The following is a 6,202-nucleotide window of genomic DNA, read 5'->3' as shown; positions in this document are numbered from 1 at the left end:
AGTGTATGTCCAGCTGGATAGAGGGACATGCTGCCATTATCTTGAGTCAGTTCAGATGGCACTCAGCCTACCTGGCCTCAGTCCTGACTCCACACACCAGTCAGGTTGTAGATGTCAGCCCTAAGCATGTATTCATGTGATCTGGCTGCTCTAACCCTGCACAGATTCCCAGAAAGCCACAGAATGAGAGGGATAAAAGTCAAGGACTTAGCCGGGCGCGGTGGCTCAAGCCTGTGATCCCAGCACTTTGGGAGGCCGAGACGGGCGGATCACGAGGTCAGGAGATCGAGACCATTCTGGCTAACACGGTGAAACCCCGTTTCTACTAAAAAAATACAAAAAACTAGCCAGGCGAGGTGGCTGGCGCCTGTAGTCCCAGCTACTCGGGAGGCTGAGGCAGGAGAACGGCGTGAACCTGGGAGGCGGAGCTTGCAGTGAGCTGAGATCTGGCCACTGCACTCCAGCCTGGGCGACAGAGCCGAGACTCCGTCTCAAAAAAAAAAAAAAAAAAAAAGTCAAGGACTTGCAGAGACGTTACAAGTGTCTTCAGCCTCAACACTTGCCTGGATGCTAACCTGGTCCTACCCTTCCTGAGGCTTTGTGACCAACTCTTTGAGAAGTGGGCTAGAAGGCAGGATCAGGCAGCTATTGGGTGATCCCTTGGGTTGAGAAAGCGAGGTCATTGCATAAGTATGTGTCGGGGAGGGATTAGACTGAAAAATGTGCAAACAAGGGAGGCTACAAAAATGTCCCAGAGAAAGACGGAAGATGAGTCAGAGGGAATTCATGGAAATGATCATATAAACAGTGCAAAGGAAAGCAAATCTTCCCTGATCTGGGTTACAGAGACGTTGGTCTCAGGCTTTGGGACAAAGCCTAACCCAAACCCTGCCTCCCAGGAATAGGGATGAAGATGAGAATGAAACAGGATGGACAAGGAATCAGGTGGGATTGGATGGTAATGGGATTGTGGGTGGAGAAGAGGAGGACAAGCAAGAGATTGGATGGAAGGGCTTCGGGGCCCGGGGGGAAAGGAGTAGATGAGGACAGAAGGGGCTAAAGCTGAGTTCTGTAGGAGAAGAATGAAGGTTGGATCTTTGCCTCTTTTTCCAACTTCCCAGTCCCAACTTCTGCCTCAACTGAAAGAGAAGAACATTGCTAAGGTGTGGCATAATTTCTGTCTACTGATCAAGAATTTTTGTTTTGTTTACACATGTACACACACATGCTGTATTTCAGTACACGTTATGACTGAATCATAGTTCATATACTGTCCTGACATTAACTTTTTTGCTTAGAAATAGGTCTAAATATATATATATATATATTTTTTTTTTGAAGGGGAGAGTATCCATCACCTCAAACATTCATCCTTTGTGTTACAAACAATCCAATTATACTTTTTAAGTTATCTTTAAATGGACAATTAAATTATTTTGTATTATAGTCCTTCTGCTGTGTTAGTAAATACTATGTCTTATTCATTCTTTCTACTTTTGTACCCATTAACCGCCCCCACTTCCCCTGACACCCTTGACTCTGGTAACCATTGTTCTATTCTCTGTCTCCATGAGTCCAATTGTTTTGATTTTTAGATCCCACAAAGAAGTAAGAACATGCAATATTTGGCTTTCTGTGCTTGGCTTATTTCACTTAACATAACGCTCTTCAGGTCCATCCATATTGTTGTAAATGACAGGATCTCATTCTTTTTTTATGACTGAATAGCTCTCCATTTTTTCTTTATCCACTCATCTGTTTATGGACATTTAGGTTGCTTCCAAATCTTGGCTATTGTGAACAGTGCTGCAATAAACATGGGAGTGCAGATATCTCTTCATTTATTAAGAATTTTTGAGTAAGAGGAGCCAATCCGGCATAGTACTTAAGAGTGAGGGCTCTCAAGTCAAACTGGGTTTGAGTCCTAACTGGGTGACTTTGAGAAAACAAAGAAAACTCTCAGGGCCTCAGTTTGCTCCTTCATAAAATGGGGATAAGTACCTGCCTCACAGGGTTTGGGAAGATCTAATGATAGAATTCAATTCGACAAATATGTGTTGAGCATCTGTTATGTCCCAGGCACAGGCACAGCTTCTAGGGAACTGAAATGTTAGTGGAAGGAAACAGACAATGAACAAGATAGAAGGAAGAGGAAGAGGAAGGGAAGAAGGAGGTCACAGGTCATAAGTGCTTTGAAGATAATAAAACTACGACATGACAGTGACTAAGGGGATCCCTTTAGATAAGATGATTAGAGAAGCCCTCTAAGACGATGATAACAAAATGATGACAATTAATGCATACAGAGCTTGCTGTGTGCCCAGTGCTGTCATAAGTACTTGAAATGCATTAACTCACTTAATCCTTAAAATAACCACAATCCCCATTTTACAGATAAGGGATACTGAAGCACGAAGAGCCTTAAACAACTTGTTCAAAGTTATCTAGAAGGTAAGTGAGAAGACAGACTAGGTTTTTCTTTTTTTAGAGACAGGGTCTCGCTCTGCCACCTAGGCTGGAGTGCAGTGGTATGATCATAGCTCACTGTAACCTTGAACTCCTAAGCTCAAGCGATCCTCCTGCCTCAGTCTCCCCAGTAGCTGGGACTACAGTCATGCACTACCATACCTAGTTAATTTTAAAGTTTTTTGTAGAGACAGGCTACTCACTATGTTGCCCAGACTAGTCTCGAACTGCTGAGCTCAAGCAAATCTTCCCACTTTGGGAGGAGAACAGATTGGAACCCAGAAAGTTTAACCAGAGATTATGCCCTTAACTACCACTTTATCCTGCCACTCAAAAGCAGGCTGCAAGCGTTCAGGTGAAGTTCATGTATGGAAAGCCCTTAATTGTGCCTGGAGCCTAGTAATATTGTTACGAGTATCACCTATTAGTAAGAGAGGCTGACGCTCTGAAGGCAGAGCTCCATAGTCTGAGGAGTTTGTGGTTTGTGGGGCTTGAGTAATGGTAAGTGACTTGTTTCTAGTCCAGATTTATCCCCTATCCGATCATCCCTCCTTCTCATTTCCCCAGCTTCCCGCTCACTTGCTTGTGTTCCACCAGGTTCTGGCTCTGTGAAGCCAGGAGGAGGCCTGCTCTAACCCCCAGGGACACACTCCCCAGCCACCCCGATCATGTGGCAGTCAATCCATCCTGACCTTGCATGGCGTGGAAAATTACCAAGTGACCGCCTCCCTGTCTTGACCCCAGGGAGCTGGAAATTTCCTGGGAAGTCTCTCCATGATTTCACAGGAATTCTTATCCTCTCTGGACAGTGACCTCAGATGAAATGTAACATGAAGGCCCGACCTTTTCTGAGAGTGAGAGGCTGGCAGTGAGAATTTAGGAAAGGCTGCCGAAAATGCACTGGATGTTGGAATCAGGGGACCTGAGTTTTGTTTCCAGCATTAGTGCTCAAATCACCAAGTAACCTGAGGAAAGTCACCTGAGTTTTATAGGCCTCTATTTGTCTTACCAAGAAAATAAAAGAATTAGGCTGACCAGGTACAGTGGCTCACGTCTGTAATCCCAGCACTTTGGGAGGCCAAGGCAGGTAGATTACTTGAAGCCAGGAGTTCGAGATCAGCCTGGTCAACATGGGGAAACCCTGTCTCTACTAAAAATACAAAAATTAGCCAGATGTGGTGGCAGGCGCCTGTAATCCCAGCTACTCAGGTGGTAGAGGCACAAGAATCTCTTGAACCTGAGAGGTAGAGGTTGCAGTGACCTGAGATTGCACCACTGCACTCCAGCCTGAGTGACAGAGTGAGACCTTGTCTCAAAAAAAAAAAAAAAAAAAAAAAAAAAAAAAAAAAAAAAAAAAAAAAAAAAAAAAAAAGGATTAGGCTAAAACCCCTTCTAGACCTGAAACTTCACTCTTCCCTTCTGCACTCGGTGTCTCAAATGGATAGAAGAAAACAGTTTCCTTGGCCTCTCAACCAAGGTTAAATAGTCTGGGGAAGGAACTAATATTGACAGGTTTACTTTGAGTTGGGTCCTGTAACACATTTACATAAATTGCCTCACTTAATCCTCACAATAACTCTGGAGAAGGTATTACTGCCTCCATTGTATAGATGTGCGACTCAGAGTACATCACCCACAGGCATTAAGCTAGTAACAGGCAAAATAAGGGTTTGAATCCTATGATATCTTAGCGTCTCCGCTCTTTGTATCCTGATGCCTCTAAAGGTATAAGCAACCAAGCATTTTCATAATATATTTTCCATTGTTAATTGTTCTGATGGTATTTATTGAACAACTGCTGTGAACACAGATCATAGTAGATCCCACAGGGTCCAGAAGAAAAGCAAGACATACTTCCTGCCCTCCAGAGCCAAAAACCAATCCAACTCTGGGGAGAAAGTACAGTAACTTATCACACCGGCAAGCACAATGCTTGCTCAATGTTCCTCTTTCCTTCTATGCTGTAAGCCCCGTAGAGAGCAGGACTTATGCCTATAGTTCACTGTCATTTTTCCCCTGCCTAGTAAAGTGCCAGACAGACAGCACATTCTCAAGGGATAGTTCAGGAATACATTACACTATGTGATAAGCAACTGATTAAATGCTAAGATGAGTGGATTCAGAAAGGGAATTCAGAAAAGGTCCTTGCAAGAGGAGGATTTGGAGCTTAACCGTGAAGAATAAAGAAGGTCCATGTACACATTCATCTCTGGGCTGGAGTACTCATCCTGCTGGTTGGACTACATTCCTCTTCCACAGCCAGATCCTAAAGATGGCATCTTTCTAAGGAAAGGGCATCTTTGGATTCCCCTTACCTTTGGATCTGCCAACACCCAGTGTGACATGGAAACAACACCCACTGTTGTTCTGGAAAACAAGAGCCTCACCTCGTCAGGATTCAGAAGAGGCTGACATCTTTGGAAGGCATAAGCTTTGGGGAATGTGTTGGAGTGGTCCCAGATGGGGAAGGAGGCATTTAGGGCTGAGTTCTCTGGCGGACAGGAAGTCCATTACCTGGAGTGATTGAAGCAGGGGGTAGGCAAAGGAATAGTAATGAAGATTTCCTCTGTGTCAGGCCCAAGGTCTGGTTTCCTAATAGCTCTCTCTCGTAATTCTCTTGGCAACCTGAGGAAGCCATAATTGTCTGGATGTCCAACAATCAGAGAATGATTAAGCAAACTATACAATGAAATGGAATATTATATAACCATGTGTGATGAAAATTATTAGATGAGCAATCTTGTATTCAGGAAGTTTGGCAAAATATCTCAAGAGTCTTAAAAGGTTTGTTCTACTAATTCCTTTTGTAGGAACCTGTCCTAGGAAAATAACCAGGAATCCAGACAAATATTTACTTTTATAGATGAAAACTCACCAAAATGGTAAGAGTGGGTATTTCTAGGTGATGATATGTTTGATTTTATTTTTCTTTTTATACTTTTGTACATTGTTCAAAAATACAAAATATTCTTAATAAGAAATAAAAAATATACATGAAAAATTTGTTTTAAGAGCTGGGTATGGTGACTCACACCTGTATAATCCCAGCACTTTGGGAGGCCGATGTGGGAGGACTACTTGGGAAGAGGAGTTCGAGACTAGCCTTGGCAACACAGTGAGACTTTCTCTTTACAAAAAATAAAATAATTTGTTAGGTGTGATGGCGTGCACGTGTTGTCCCAGCTACTCAGGAGGCTGAGGTTGGAGGATAGCTTGAAACCAGGAGCTTGAGGCTGCAGGGACCTATGATCACGCCAATGCACTGCAGCCTAAGTGAAAAAGTGAGACCGTATCTTAAATATTCCAATCCAAACAAAAGTCTTTTTGGAAAAACTATAATTACAAATATTTTAAAAGCACATAAGAATGGATAAGGGTGTCCCAGCACAGTGGCTCACACCTGTAATCCCAGCACCTTGAAAGGCCAAGGTGGGTGGATCACTTGAGGTCAGGAGTTCGAGACCATCTTGGGCAACATGTCGAAACCCTGTCTCTACTAAAAATACAAAAATTAGCCCGGTGTGGTGGCATGCACCTGTAGTCCCAGCTATTTGGGAGGCTGAGCGGGGAGGATGGCTTGAGCCCAGGAGACGGAGGTTGCAGTGAGCCAAGATCAGGCCAACTGCACTCCAGCCCAGGTGACAGAGCCACACCATGTCTCAAAAAAAAAGAGAGAAGAAAAAGAAGATTTATCATTAAGTAGAAATAGTATTTCTGTTTCTACTGTATACGGATA

The sequence above is a fragment of the Rhinopithecus roxellana genome, chromosome 5 (genome assembly GCF_007565055.1).
Source record: "Rhinopithecus roxellana isolate Shanxi Qingling chromosome 5, ASM756505v1, whole genome shotgun sequence".
Taxonomy (NCBI): Eukaryota; Metazoa; Chordata; class Mammalia; order Primates; family Cercopithecidae; genus Rhinopithecus; species Rhinopithecus roxellana.
Note: the sequence above shows the minus strand (reverse complement) of the source record.